The following is a 14,926-nucleotide window of genomic DNA, read 5'->3' as shown; positions in this document are numbered from 1 at the left end:
CAGTTTATTTAACTGTTTATTTAATGCGAGTATTAGACACTTCTTGCATGCAAAAACATACATGTTCATCTGTAAATTGATCTATACAATGGATAGTTGTAGAGAGGTGGAAATTAGTATAGTATAAAAAAAAATATATATATATTTTTGTAGAGTTAAAAAATGGAAAGGATCATGGAACGCTAAATGTCAATAACTCATATGTTGTATATCAAAAGGAGGGAGATTAGATAGATAGATATTATATATATATATATATATATATATATATATATATATATATATATATATATATATATATATATATATATATGAAAGGAAAGGAAAGAAAAGATAAAATAAAAGAGATAGTTAAATAGGAGAACATCGTTGCAGGGTCCTAGAATGGAAATGGGCAATGGTCATTTGGAGATGGTGTTGTAAAACCTCCGGATATTATGCAGATATCAGGAGGTTGTGCAAGTATTGTAGTATCCTGACTCCTTTGTCATCCAAGATGAGCCGCCATGACTGCCATTATCTTGGTGAATACTCGAGGGGCTGTGGACAGACTGAAGGGCAGAGCCTGAAATTGGTAATGTTGATGATCCACCGCAAACCTCAGAAACTTTTGGGGAGATCATGCAATAGGTTCATGCAGATACGCATCCTGTATGTCTAGAGAAACCATGAAATCTCCAGGCTCCATTGCCAGTATAACTAACCATATGGAATTTGGGTACATGGATGAATTTGTTGATAGACTTTAGATCAGAATAGGGCGATGAGACCCATTTGGTTTCAGAATCAGAAGCAAATTAGAATAATAACCCCTTTCCGGTTGAGTCACAGGAATGGGGATTATAACCCCTGACCTCAGGAGTGCCAAGGCCTTGACTGGGTCTAAAGGAAGAGTTATACCAAAAACCTTCTGAGGGGGATGCCTCAGGAACGTCAGGGCGTATCCATGAGAGACCTTTTCTCGAACCCAAGCATCCGTAGTTGTCTGATGCCAGGGGTAAGAAAACTGGAGAAGTCGGCCTCCTACCCTGAGTTCCCCCAGGGGGAGGTCCACTCTATCAGGCAGCAGGCTTACCGTCCGGCTTGGAGGCTGAATGTTTGACTGACCAGGATTTCTTGGTCTGCATTTTCTTGCGGGAAATATAGTGTCTGAAGAAAGATTGTCCCTTCGCCCTCCCCTGTGGGTGAAAGGACAACTGCCTATACTTAGGGGTAGATGTAGAGGGTAACCCAGCAGATTTAGATGCTGCCAGAGCAGTCACTATGTTATCCAATTCCGGCCCAAACAGTACTTTCCCAACAAAAGGCAAAGACTTAAGGGCTCCAAGGACTCTTGGATCCTCTATCTGTCTTCCAGGTTCTTAGCCACAGAGTCCTTCGAGCAGCCACCGAGGTTGCCGATACTTTAGAAGCCAAAATATCTGCATCAATAACTGCTTCTCCAACATACACAGCTGCTTCTCGCAATTGGAAGAGATAAGACAGCTGTTCTCTGGTAGCATCTGGTATACTATCTTCCAGAGACATCGTCCACTCTTCCATAGCACCCAGGCTACAGCAATAGCCGGCCTGGTAAAAGCTCCAGATAATAGGTAAGCTCCAGATCAATCTTGTCACATGACCATCTACCCATTTGTTAACCTCACCAAGTAAAAATGGGTACAGAGAAGATAAAATCTTTGTCGCATGGAAACGTGCGACAATGTATTACAGGTATATGGTATAAAAATCAATGTGACTGTCTTCTCAAGTAATGTTTGAAAAGACAAATGAAAAAGCCCACACACCTGCACAGAGGGATGAGGAGAAACACAGTGATAGATATATCTGACAGTTTAGAAAATAAAAGGCAGTGTCAATACAGCAGCTAGCATTACAGTCACATACAATGCAAATATAACTTCATATGCAAATGTACAGTCAGGTGCATAAATATTGGGCCATTGACAGAATTTTCATATTTTGGCCTCTATTCACCACCACAATGGCTTTGAAATGAAACAAACAAGATGTGCTTTAACTGCCGACTTTCAGATTTAATTTGAGGGCAATTACATCCAAATCAGGTGAACGGTGTAGGAAATACAACGGTTTCTATATGTGCCTCCCACTTTTTAAGGGGCCAAAAGTAATGGGACTATCAACTCAAAAGCTATTTCATGGACAAGTGTGGGCTATTCCCTCGTTATTTCATTATCAATTAAGCAGGTAAAAGGTCTGGAGTTGATTCTAGGTGTGACATTTGCATTTGGAATCAGTTGCTGTCGACTCTCAATATGAGATCCAAAGAGCTGTCACTATCAGTGAAGCAAGCCATCATTAGGCTGAAAAATCAAAACAAACCCATCAGAGAGATAGCAAAAACATTAGGAGTGGCCAAATCAACTGTTTGGAACATTCTTAAAAAGAAAGAACGCACCGGAGAGCTCAGCAACACCAAAAGACCCGGAAGACCACGGAAAACAACTGTGGTGGATGACAGAAGAATTATTTCCCTGGTGAAGAAAAACCCCTTCACAACAGTTGGCCAAATCAAGAACACACTCCAGGAGGTAGGTGTATATGTGTCAAAGTCAACAATCAAGAGAAGACTTCACAAGAGTGAATATAGAGGGTTCACCACAAAATGTAAATCATTGGTGAGCCTCAAAAACAGGAAGACCAGATTAGAGTTTGCCAAACAACATCTAAAAAAGCCATTACAGTTCTGGAACAACATCCTATGGACAGATGAGACTAAGATCAACTTGTACCAGAGTGATGGGAAGAGAAGGAAAGGAACTGCTCATGATCCAAAACATACCACCTCATCTGTGAAGCATTGTGGTGGTAGTGTCATGGCGTGGGCATGTATGGCTGCCAATGGAACTGGTTCCCTTGTATTTATTGATGATGTGACTGCTGACAAAAGCAGCATAATGAATTCTGAAGTGTTTCGGGCAATATTATATGCTCATATTCAGTCAAATGCTTCAGAACTCATTGGACGGCGCTTCACAGTGCAGATGGACAATGACCCGAAGCATACTGCAAAAGCAACCAAAGAGTTTTTTTAAGGCTAAAAAGTGGAATGTTATACAATGGCCAAGTCAATCCCCTGATCTGAATCCGATTGAGCATGCATTTCACTTGATGAAGACAAAACTGAAGGGAAAATGCCCCAAGAACAAGCAGGAACTGAAGACATTTGCAGTAGAGGCCTGGCAGAGCATCACCAGGGATGAAACCAGCGTCTGGTGATGTCTATGCGTTCCAGACTTCAGGCTGTAATTGTCTGCAAAGGATTTGCAACAAAGTATTAAAAAGTGAAAGTTAGATTTAGGATTGTTTAGTTTGTCCCATTACTTTTGGCCCCTTAAAAAGTGGGAGGCACATATAGAAACCGTTGTAATTCCTACACCGTTCACCTGATTTGGATGTAATTACCCTCAAATTAAATCTGAAAGTCTGCAGTTAAAGCACATCTTGTTTGTTTCATTTCAAAGCCATTGTGGTGGTAAATAGAGGCCAAAATATGAAAATTCTGTCAATGTCCCAATATTTATGCACCTGACTGTAAATGCACAGGGGCTCTGAATCAACTGACCAAACCCCCGAGGGCTTGGTAGGATATAGAGCACTATATACCTGACCCAAGGGAGAGGCATACAGGGAGACTGACCCACACCTCTGAGAATCACCATCTTACAGCAGCGCACCATAGGAGAACTGCCAACGTCTCAATACATGAGGTGTTCATAAATAACAAACCAGATGAAGGACCCACACAGGAAGTTGCGTCTGGGTTGGGGGAGGAGCGGTCTAAACTGCTTATCGGCACGGGTACACTGGCCTCACAGTAGTAGACGCTTACTAGTGCGCTGCTAGTGCATCTACTACCCATCCCCGGCATTAGATTATACGGCCCCAGCGGTCTAAGTGAGGACGCAGCTCACGGGCCCTCACTAGCAGCAGCCTCCGTGGCGTTTCCTACACCGGAAACCAGGACTGCAGCGCACTTACTTTGCCATCTCCTTGGATCCGATTGCAGTCCGGGCCCCAGCGTCGCTGCTAGCTAAGCTTCGCTGAGATCCGTCGAAATTCCCCAAGGCCCGTTTCAGGAGCTGGTGTTTCGGCATCAGTGGAGGTAGTAGGAGTCGTAGTACATGCGTCGCTTTGAACGCTTAGTACTAACTTAACCCAGTAGTATATAAAAACCTAAGAAAAATGAAAAAAAGAAAATAAAATAAAAGCAGTCCCGCTGTATAACAGGTGCGTCTGGATACTTGCAGCTCCAAACAAAAAAAAAATGAATGCCTGTGGCTGGGGGCGGGGTATATAGGGAGGAGGTCCTGTGCATGCTGGGAGCTTGACAAGCTGTAGCCATTTGGTGCAATGGATTACTCCAACTACATACCCCATGGTATCCCTGTGGATCCTGCGAAACCCGAAGAAGAAACAGGATGATCCCATCAGCTCAGGAGAGCACCAGAAGCCACAATAAATGTTCACATTGGCAGGCACAACCAGAGCGCGTTAATGTCAGTGCTTCCATCAATCTCACTACTACTGATGTGATGCTGGGTACACACTGGAGCGATATTGGGCCGATATGTTGTTTCCGGCCTAATCGGAATGACCCATCGTCTGGATCTCAGTGTGTACAGTCAATCTGCGTGCACCCGCGTACGTTAGTGATATCTTCTGGTCAGCCATGCTGCACGGCCAATCAGACGATATCGCATGCGGCGCCATGCAAGGTAACGAAGGATGGAACAAGGGATTGTTCCGTACTTCTTTACATCGTTCTGATATGTGCCACGGATACAAAACGTCAGCCTGATGGACGTAATATAGTCCGGGAACACACATCGCCTAGTCTGTACCCAGCATTAGGCTCACTGGTTGGTAGTTACTTGCCTCTTCCTTACTTCTAGTGGGACTACATTAGATCTCTTCCAGTCCCCTGGAGTTATTCTTGTAGCTGGTGACTGGTTGAATAATTTGGTTAATGGTGTAACCAGCACCTGTATGTTTTTTTTTAAAGAACGGAGAAAAACAAAGTTCTGCCCCCTTTACCTACAGACTGGACTATTTTCTCTCCAGCCTGTGCCGTTGCACATCTGATCACCTTCTTGGCCTCCTTCCGTCTGACCGGATACACATTTGTCTTCATTATTCAGAGTCTGCTTATATTTCCTGAAGGCCATCTTTCTGCTTCAGCTAATGCTGCCATTCTGCATCTGATTTAATTCCTTTGACAAACAATATTACCACTAGTGCAGCGGTTCTTAAACTGTAGGTAGCGACACCGCCCAATGATGGGGTTGCATGATGTGGATACCTGATGGCTGAGGTGCACTGTGCAGTCATCTTTAGCAAGGGGAAAAAGTCAGACGGGACCTGCTGCGACAGTGTCACATGACTTCCTCCTATGCACAGTAGAGGGAGGTCATAATGAAGGCACATGCAATAGGGCTGCATGAGGAGAAAAGTGTGCCCTCCCACTCCTCAGCGTGGATTCCTGCGTCCAATGAAGAAGTGTGCCCTCCCACTCCTCTGTGCGGATTCCTGCATCCAATGGAGGAGAAGTGTGCCCTCCCACTCCACTGCACATATTCCTGCGTCCAATGGAGGAGAAAAGTGTGCCCTCCCACTCCTCTGTGCGGATTCCTGCATCCAATGGAGGAGAAGTGTGCCCTCCCACTCCACTGCACAGATTCCTGCATCCAATGGAGGAGAAAAGTGTGCCTTCCCACTCCTCTGTGCGGATTCCTGCGTCCAATGAAGGAGAAGTGTGCCCTCCCACTACTCAGCGCAGATTCCTGCGACCAATGGAGGAGAAAAGTGTGCCCTCCCACTCCTCTGTGCGGATTCCTGCGTCCAATGAAAGAGGAGAAGTGTGCCCTCCCACTCCTCTGCGCAAATTCCTCTGTCCAATGGAGGAGAAAAGTGTGCCTTCCCACTCCTCTGTGGCCTACAGCGTCCATGTCCAGCCAAAACAGCATGTAAAAGGGAGAATAACCAGGCTTACATAGTATATGGGTGGAGGCCTCCTGATGAGCATGTTAGGGGCATGTGAGGGTGATGGCAGATGCCATATAGGGGGTAGGTGGGATGGCAGATGCCATATAAGGGGTAGGTGGGGATGGCAGATGCCATGTAAGGAGTATTAATGTTGATAATTAGCTCTCTTTGTTTGATGATATTTCTAGCAGCTCTGTTCTACAGTAATTCACAGGTGTCCCGTAAAACGTTTTGTCGTCAGAGGGGGTCCCAGAGCAAAATTACCTGAGAACCGCTGCACTAGTGGATCACTCCAAGTCAAGTAATCCAATGCAAACTAACTAGCTTTTTTTCCTTACTCTTGCACACATCTATTACTACAAGAGAGTGTCTCAAATATTATATATACACACGCACCTCAATCCTGGCCGGAGAAAATTAGGTTATTGTACGCTCACAAGTGTCCTCGGCCGGATCTCTATATGTCCATGGATCACCTCATCCACGGCAGATAGAGATCAGGAATACTGCTCGATATGGTTTCGATAGCTCAAGTTCAAATAGTCTAACTACCATCACGCGCCTTACCCTGGAGGACGATGAAGGTCGCCTGGGTGATTCACCCATATTTGATCCTCGTCCTGCTGAGCTGGTACTGTCACCTTTTCCTTTTTTAAGTAATAATTTTCCAGGTGAAGGAATTCCACACACCCCCTGACCCCTAATCTTTCCCCTCTCCCGTCCTCCCTATCTTTCTACGTCTATGTGTCTGTCTATTAATCATTATTGTTCGTAAATATTAACAAAATGATCACTCTTACCTTGGGTGAAATTTAATTTGGCAGGGTGTGCCGTCGAATGTTGCCAACTTGCTGCCTGTCCTCGTATAGGGCAATTACAGGATTACCGACGCCACAAGTTTAATTTAATTCTTCCTCTGTTTTTGGTTTAAATCCCCCTTGTTTGTGATATACACTGTTACAGCATCCGCATTACCATGGACTTCTGTATTTCATGTGTGATCAATAAAGATAGCAATAAAAAAAAATTTTGGAACAGTTGAACCTAGTACGTATTGGGAATACAGCAGCGTGAGGCGTTTACAACCTTACCAGTATTAACAAACACATTTTTCAAAGCACCCTAATAAGTTCTATGTATAGTGACTTAATAGTTTCAAGTACAGTACGTTTCTCACGCAGCCTGCACTGGCCAATGTATAATATACCGCATTATAGTGTTACCTCACACTTAGTGTCAGTATTTCACAAACCAGACTCCGGCGTGACAACTGTGGAAAAGATCTAGAAACTACACAACCCCTAAGGTTAGATGGGAACACAAAGAAAACCAAGATCCCTGTGAATTTTCAGATGTAAAAGACATGTTGTAAATGTAATACAACATATAAATCTTGCCACATATTATGGAAGGATACTGTAGGTCAGGGGCAGGTAACCTGTGGAACTACACATCTCAGCATGCTGCTCTGCCACGGTTTTAGCATACCCTAAGATTTCATATATTAATTAACACTATAAATATTCCATATTTATTATTATTATTATTATTATTATTATTATAATAAACCTGTGGGCAATTACATGAAAATATGGACATTCAGCAGAGGCCGGTATTACAAAGCCGCACGTGGCTTTACAGTGCCGTCCTGCAAAAATGCAAATACTGACACCTCCTGCTGCATCTGCAATCCCAGCGCTGCGACCGAGGTCTCAGCCTGGCATCACCAACATCGATCGCGATGGTTGCCCCCTGGGGTCAGGCTGCGGTAGCTGAAGCTTCCCGCAACCTGCCCGAGTCCTGTCAGCCTGCAAGGCCAGAAAGCATAAATGTCAAAACAGATGCAAGACGTTGGCATTATCAATCGGCTGACGTGCGCTATTTTGCTGTTTGAGGTGAAAAAATTGATTTGTGATCTAGTACTATATATTAGGGCTCTTTAAACGATCAGTGTTCACTGCAAGGAAATAATATTATAGACAGGATTTCATGCATTTGCATATACAGCAATGACAATATATGTTTGATTAAATTATCACATAATATCTCAATATCAGGGTTAATTAAATGGAACTAATAACAGCCATAAATAATTCTCTTTCCATTATATTGTAAAATGTGCAACAGTAAATGCGATTCCATTATCGAAAAAGGTAAAGTTTGATTATAATAATTATGTATTCAGATTTTGATATATTACCTCAAAAGTCAGTTTTATATTAAAGTTTCTAAATACATGCTTATTTGCTAAAGGAGATGGTCCTGACATTTTTTCTAGGCTGTAATTTGTGGTAACGGAATCACCATATGTTTGATCATGGAAACACATTAGGTTGCTCTTTGATCAGGAAGTCAATGTAAAGAGGAAGGGCTACTAATTATACAGCTGATGGCAGTCACTAACCACCACACAGACTAATGATCCATGGGAAAGACGTATTACCCGGCAGCTAACAGCCGTTATTTCACCTCTGGATTGCGCTGAAGCCTCTGGATCGTGCTGTAGCGGATCCTGATAACTGCCGCTTGTATTAAAAAAGTTTTTGTTGAAGAGGGAGAATGTTATCTCCCCGCTTCAGCGAGTTGCACTCTCCCTCTTTCGGCTTCTGACCGGCACTTGCAGTGCATCTGTGCGTGCTCCGGTCAGAACCACCCCAGCGACACCCGCAGCAAATTGGAAAAAAAAATTAACAATTATTTTTTGTAAGTACGGTGAGCTGTGGTGTGGCAACGACAGCCGCTAAATCAATAGCTGCAGTTGTCGGTCCTGTCAGGGCCACTGACCTTATACATTTGCCTGCACATCGGCACACTATCTTGAAGCTAAGTGTGGCGATAATGACGAGGGAGTCATACACATCTCCACATTAGTACATGGGGGAAAAGCGGTATCAGTGCACAGCTCTAAGCTCTCTCCTCACTGCTAATAGATGACGTGCGCATGTACATGGCATCTATTTACCGGCAGTAAGCGCTGCACTGCAATTGCCCCCCGTGGGACACTGCAGCCCGCGGGTGGGGACAGCACCCAGCAGACTATCAGTAGGGAGCCCGCAGGTAGGGCAGGGCGCATTTTGAGGTTTTAAAATTGGGCAGGGTACAGTGCCCTGCTAACACTGCCTAGCGAGAAGACTACATACTTGCCTAATCTCCCAGAAGGTGCGGGAGTCTCATTATTTTTTCGGGTAGTCCCCTGCACCCCCAGAAGAGTGGCCGGACTCCCGTATCCCGCCCACTTGCTGAAGAAGTGGGCGGGATGGAGATAATTGCTGGGAGTCGTAGTTCAAAGGGGGGGGGGCTAAATTTAAATGAATGACAAGATTTTAGCTCTGACCCCTCATCACGGACCCGCGATTCTTTGTATTTTGCAGTCACGGGGACTAATGACGTGAGAGTACGGCTACCCCACCCTAAAGTGGTCAGTTGTGTGTCCTTTCCAGGTTTCTCCCAGAGAGGAGATACCCATAGTAGGCAAGTGTGATGTGTGGTTGTTATTTTTGCACTTCTTCTATGTATACGAATCTATGGGAGCAGTTATAAATAGCGCCGGGAGGGAGCTCCCAGAGATATTCAATTGACCACGATGTTTAGTCCGACTAAAGTACCGGCCGCAAGGCTGTTTTCCGGCTTAGCGCGACGCTAACAACCTCATGGCTGGCACTTTAGTCGCAAGAACTGGCATTCTCTGACTAAACACCCTGCTTAAGTCGCGAGTACCGACATTCTCCAACTTAAGTGCTTCTAGTCAACTTAACATCGCAGTGAATAGAATCGCCCCCTATGTTTGTAGGTTTATGTCAACTTTTAATCACAAGTATTCCAAGCATTTAGCCACGTTGTTATGTTTGAATTCGTGTCATTTTCTCCTTAAATATTTAGTAAAACATAGGCCCGTATTCAATTTAATTCGCACCCGCGATACTTTATCGCCTCCTGGATTTTCCGCCTACTTCGCCTTTTTGCAGGCGGAAAAGTATCGCGCGCGCGTCCCCGCATATCCCCGTATTCAATTTGAAAGGACGCGAAAACGGGACCCGGCGAAACTGAAACAAGTGGAAAGTCCTGTGAGATTTGGGGAAATCAGCCTGACACCCCCCAAAAGATGCTCTGACATGGGGCTTCACTATGGTTCCCCCCGATTTGCCTTGCTGAAGGTATTTGGTGTTTTTAAACGGGCTCCATAGGTGCTAAATAGCGTTTTTGTATAAGTAGTGAAGAATAGTATTTTGGAGGTTTTTTTGTAGAAAATAACTTATCCCAGCAAAATTTGGGGTTCAGCATATTTTAAAGTCGCTAATGTCAAGTTTTAAAAATCATGAAAAATCCACCTGCCACAAGCACCTGCAAAGAAAAAAACACCTGGGGCATACTTGGGGACCCCCCTGGAGGCTAGTTCGCTAGTTTTTTACTTTGTCCCCAACTTTTTTTTTTTTACCCCCAAATTGAAAGTGATTTTATGAGGTGTTCTTAAGTCTTTTTTTAAAACAAATTTGACACCGATTACCTTTGGGGGACTTTCTGAAGGTTGCACAGGGGTTCCCGCAACGTTGCACCCCAAAACCCCAATTCTGCACTTTTTTCCACCTGCTATTCATAGACAAAACTTTTTCGCCTATAACATTGCTTTGACTTTCCGACTAGGCGGAAAGTCTTTCAAATTGAATAACGTGATAATTTTCTGCCTGGCAAAATAACGTCATCAGCGAAACTTTTTCGCCGATTTCGGCTTTTCGCTCCAGATTGAATACGGGACATAGTAGGAAACATAAGTAGTAGTGGCTCCATCATTAGATAGCAAACATGTTGTAACCAGTATTATCTTTTATTTATATGGTGCCACAAGGGTTCCGCAGCGCCTAACAAAGTACATAAACAGTAGAAAAGAACATGATAACTGTGACTTACAGTACAAGATAATGCAGGATAAATACATAGTATATAGATATTGCTGCAACAGTAGCAGGGTGGCAAAAGGCAAGGATTAGGTGCTGTTGTAAGGTGGAAAAAAGCACATGGGGAAGAGGGCCCTGCTCGTGAGAGCTTACATTCTAAAGGGGAGGGGGCAGACAGACAGGGATGACACAGATTGGGTAGGCAGCGAGCATAGTGCAGAGGGTTAGGATGAGAGATGGTTGGCTTCCTACTATACAGTATGTGAGGAAGTCACTTGGAGTAAGATTTCGCCTTGAAATTATACCTAATGCTTATACATTGCAGGTAGTAGCGGTTGTCATACGGTTCAGTGAAATATGACAACTGCATTTTACATGTAGTTCGACTGCAGTGAGCTAGTTATGTGCAGCAACTGTCAGAAATATTCCCCAATATCTCTATACATCACATTATATCCATGAGACACAGGTGCTCACAAGCGTCCTGTTTCGATGTACGTAAGGTTGCTGAGCCATGCATTACAGCTAAACAAAACAGAACAAAGTGTTCAAAGTATTACATCACTAATAATAATAATAAATTATTAAAAGTTATAAATATATTTATTGAAGCTCTCAATGTATTTCATTTTCAGTAGTATTTAGTTATTGTCATTAACAGTGTCCATGGTTACAAACCAAACATTATATCAAACCTTTCTGTTCATTAGCAATATACCACTCATACTCCTTTCAGATATATCCAAAAATCCGGAAACTTGCCAGAGCACGCCAAGTCAACCCGGGTCCTGCTCATGTCTGAAAGGATCAGACCCGTGTTGACAATCAATCAACCAGAGTTACTCCCGAGACTTGCACACCGGATCAGTGGCCCGGCTTATGTATGAATGGTGCAACACAGGTTTTCAGACCAGGGTAGCGCTGAGAGCAAGCTGATTGGCTATTTGGGGCTGTTACAGATGACCTCAGCAGACGCAGACGGCAGTTCACACTGAATACCTGGGCAGACACGGCTTATGTGTGGCACGATTCAATTCAACGTGAATTGAATAGCGCCGGCAAGGAGCTCCTGGAGAATGCTCGTTCTCACACCTTAAACGTGGTGTTTAGTCATGAGAACGGGCATTCTCCGACTTAACTGCCTGGCGCGATGCTGTTTCCACCACCCTAAGGGCAGAAAACAGCATTGTGCCAGGAGTTTTGTCAAATTTCTGCTCGCATCTTGGGAGGGATGCGAGAAAAACTCCTTCGTCGGGCATAACAGCACACTGGATTGAATAGCTCAGGGAGCTCATTCCGGACGCTATTCAATTTGCGTTGAATCAAGTCCAATATGGGAAAATCCAGAGTCTGCAGTGTAGTGTGAAAGGGGTTCTCCGAGCTGGGACCCAGGTTACATCAGTGTTAAAATGACCTGGGTCGGAGCAGTGTATTTGCCAGGGTGTATGTCTGAAAGGGGTAATAGAGACATCACATGTATAAAAATAAGAGGGGGGGCTGTATTCAGCAGGTGTTAAGTAGTATAAATAGGTAAATTGGCCTGCGTACAATAGGCAAGTTCCTTTCCATTTTGAATACAAAATCCTGATAGGACTAGAGAATATAATGAAGAGGTGGTGACAGCAAGTACAGGTAAGTGATGGGATGTTAAGGCAGGTAAGTGTCCTGCTGAAGGGGAATATATGAGAGAGGGGACAGGAGAGTGTACTACCAGAGGGTAGGGATGACAGGGAGGACAGGCCAGGTAACAGTCCTGTAGGAGAGAAGGGATCATAGAGAGAACAAGTAAGAATTCTATTGGAAGGGAAAAGATGGGGGCAAGTGATAAGAGAAGGGATGAGTGTGAGGACAGGGAAGTGATGGAAGTGGGGACAGTGAGTGTCCTGTAGGGGAGGGATGAGTGTGAGGACAGGGGAGTGATGGGAGAGGGGACGGGGAGTGTCCTGTAGGGGAGGGATGAGTGTGAGGACAGGTGAGTGATGGGATTGGGGACAGCGAGTGTCCTGTAGGGGAGGGATGAGTGTGAGGACAGGGGAGTGATGGGAGAGGGGACAGTGGATGTCCTGTAGGGGAGGGATGAGTGTGAGGACAGGGGAGTGATGGGAGAGGGGACAGTGAATGTCCTGTAGGGGAGGGATGAGTGTGAGGACAGCAAGTGTCCTGTAGGGGAGGGATGAGTGTGAGGACAGGTGAGTGATGTGAGAGGGGACAGCAAGTGTCCTGTATGGGAGGGATGAGTGTAAGGACAGGTGTGATGGGATTGGGGACATGTGTAGGGGAGGGATGAGTGTGAGGACAGGTGAGTGATGGGATTGGGGACAGTGAATGTCCTGTAGGAGGGATGAGTGTGAGGACAGGTGAGTGATGGGAGAGCAGACAGTGAGTGTCCTGTAGGGGAGGGATGAGTGTGAGGACAGGTGAGTGATGGGATTGGGGACAGTGAATGTCCTGTAGGAGGGATGAGTGTGAGGACAGGTGAGTGATGGGATTGGGGACAGTGAGTGTCCTGTAGGGGAGGGATGAGTGTGAGGACAGGTGAGTGATGGAATTGGGGACAGTGAGTGTCCTGTAGGAGGGATGAGTGTGAGGACAGGTGAGTGATGGGAGAGCAGACAGTGAGTGTCCTGTAGGAGGGATGAGTGTGAGGACAGGTGAGTGACGAGATTGGGGACAGTGAGTGTCCTGTAGGGGAGGGATGAGTGTGAGGACAGGTGAGTGATGGGAGAGCAGACAGTGAGTGTCCTGTAGGGGAGGGATGAGTGTGAGGACAGGTGAGTGATGGGATTGGGGACAGTGAGTGTCCTGTAGGGGAGGGATGAGTGTGAGGACAGGTGAGTGATGGGAGAGCAGACAGTGAGTGTCCTGTAGGAGGGATGAGTGTGAGGACAGATGAGTGATGGGATTGGGGACAGTGAGTGTCCTGTAGGGGAGGGATGAGTGTGAGGACAGGTGAGTGATGGGAGAGCAGACAGTGAGTGTCCTGTAGGAGGGATGAGTGTGAGGACAGATGAGTGATGGGATTGGGGACAGTGAGTGTCCTGTAGGGGAGGGATGAGTGTGAGGACAGGTGAGTGACGGGAGAGCAGACAGTGAGTGTCCTGTAGGAGGGATGAGTGTGAGGACAGGTGAGTGATGGGATTGGGGACAGTGAGTGTCCTGTAGGGGAGGGATGAGTGTGAGGACAGGTGAGTGATGGGATTGGGGACAGTGAGTGTCCTGTAGGAAGGAGGAGTGTGAGGACAGGTGAGTGATGGGAGAGCAGACAGTGAGTGTCCTGTAGGGGAGGGATGAGTGTGAGGACAGGTGACTGATGAGAGGAGGAACAGTAAGTGTCCTGTAGGGGGTATCACAGCATAATGGAGAGGTGACACTATACCTCTCACCCTCTCCGGTCTCCCCCTCTGCTGTCAGTCACTCCGCCGCAGCCGCCATCTCTCCACCACGTCGCTCCAAACAACTGCGTCACCGACGTCACGTGACCCCGCCTCGCCACCAGTCTCACCAACTGAGTCAGGTGGGCGGAGCTAATTACTCCGCCGTCACAGCCACAAGCCATGAGGGCGGGGCCATGCCCGGATGCCTGGTTACTGCACGGCGTGTGGGCGTGGAAGGGGAGAGTTCTGTGCCTGGTGGGCGTGGCCGGAGACTATGCTGCTGCTGTGTTCTGTCAGGGAGCCCTGGGCTGAGGATGTAAATAATCATGATAGTACATATCCAGTCCCGGCCCCAGCTTGTAGAACTACAAGTATCAGCATAGCCAACATTTAAACTGTGCTGCACAAAGATGATGGGAAGAGTGCAGACTTGTTTGTATTTTAGTTCCACAACAGCTGTAGACATGTGGTAAGAGATAACACAATGGGGGAGCTGTAGTAAGCTCTGAAAAATGATAAACTGGAGAGTGATAAACCACCAGCCACACAGCTCCCAACTGTCATGTTACATGTGTTTGAAAAATTACATTTGGGAGCTGGTTGGTTGGTGGTTTATCACTCTCCAGTTGATCACATTTCAGAGCTTAGTACATC

General features: G+C 45.7%; 1 protein-coding gene across 3 annotated transcripts in view; it reads right to left on the bottom strand.

Moving 5' to 3' along the window:
- The window catches only part of DYM (dymeclin), a 408,809-nt gene extending 394,424 nt beyond the window's left edge, over positions 1–14,385 (bottom strand). Inside the window, exon 1 of one of the 3 annotated variants that reach the window (XM_088476488.1) lies at positions 14,282–14,385. The gene's annotated coding sequence lies outside the window, so the exon portion shown is untranslated. Of the gene's footprint in view, positions 1–14,274 lie in introns of all 3 variants that reach the window. The other 2 variants (XM_088476487.1, XM_088476489.1) reach the window with 2 other exon arrangements.
- Positions 14,386–14,926: the final 541 nt, after the last annotated feature.

The sequence above is a fragment of the Taudactylus pleione genome, unplaced genomic scaffold, assembly GCF_031769625.1.
Source record: "Taudactylus pleione unplaced genomic scaffold, aTauple2 ptg000189l, whole genome shotgun sequence".
In the NCBI taxonomy this organism is placed as follows: Eukaryota; Metazoa; Chordata; class Amphibia; order Anura; family Myobatrachidae; genus Taudactylus; species Taudactylus pleione.
Note: the sequence above shows the minus strand (reverse complement) of the source record. Positions and strands in the feature narration are given on the sequence as shown.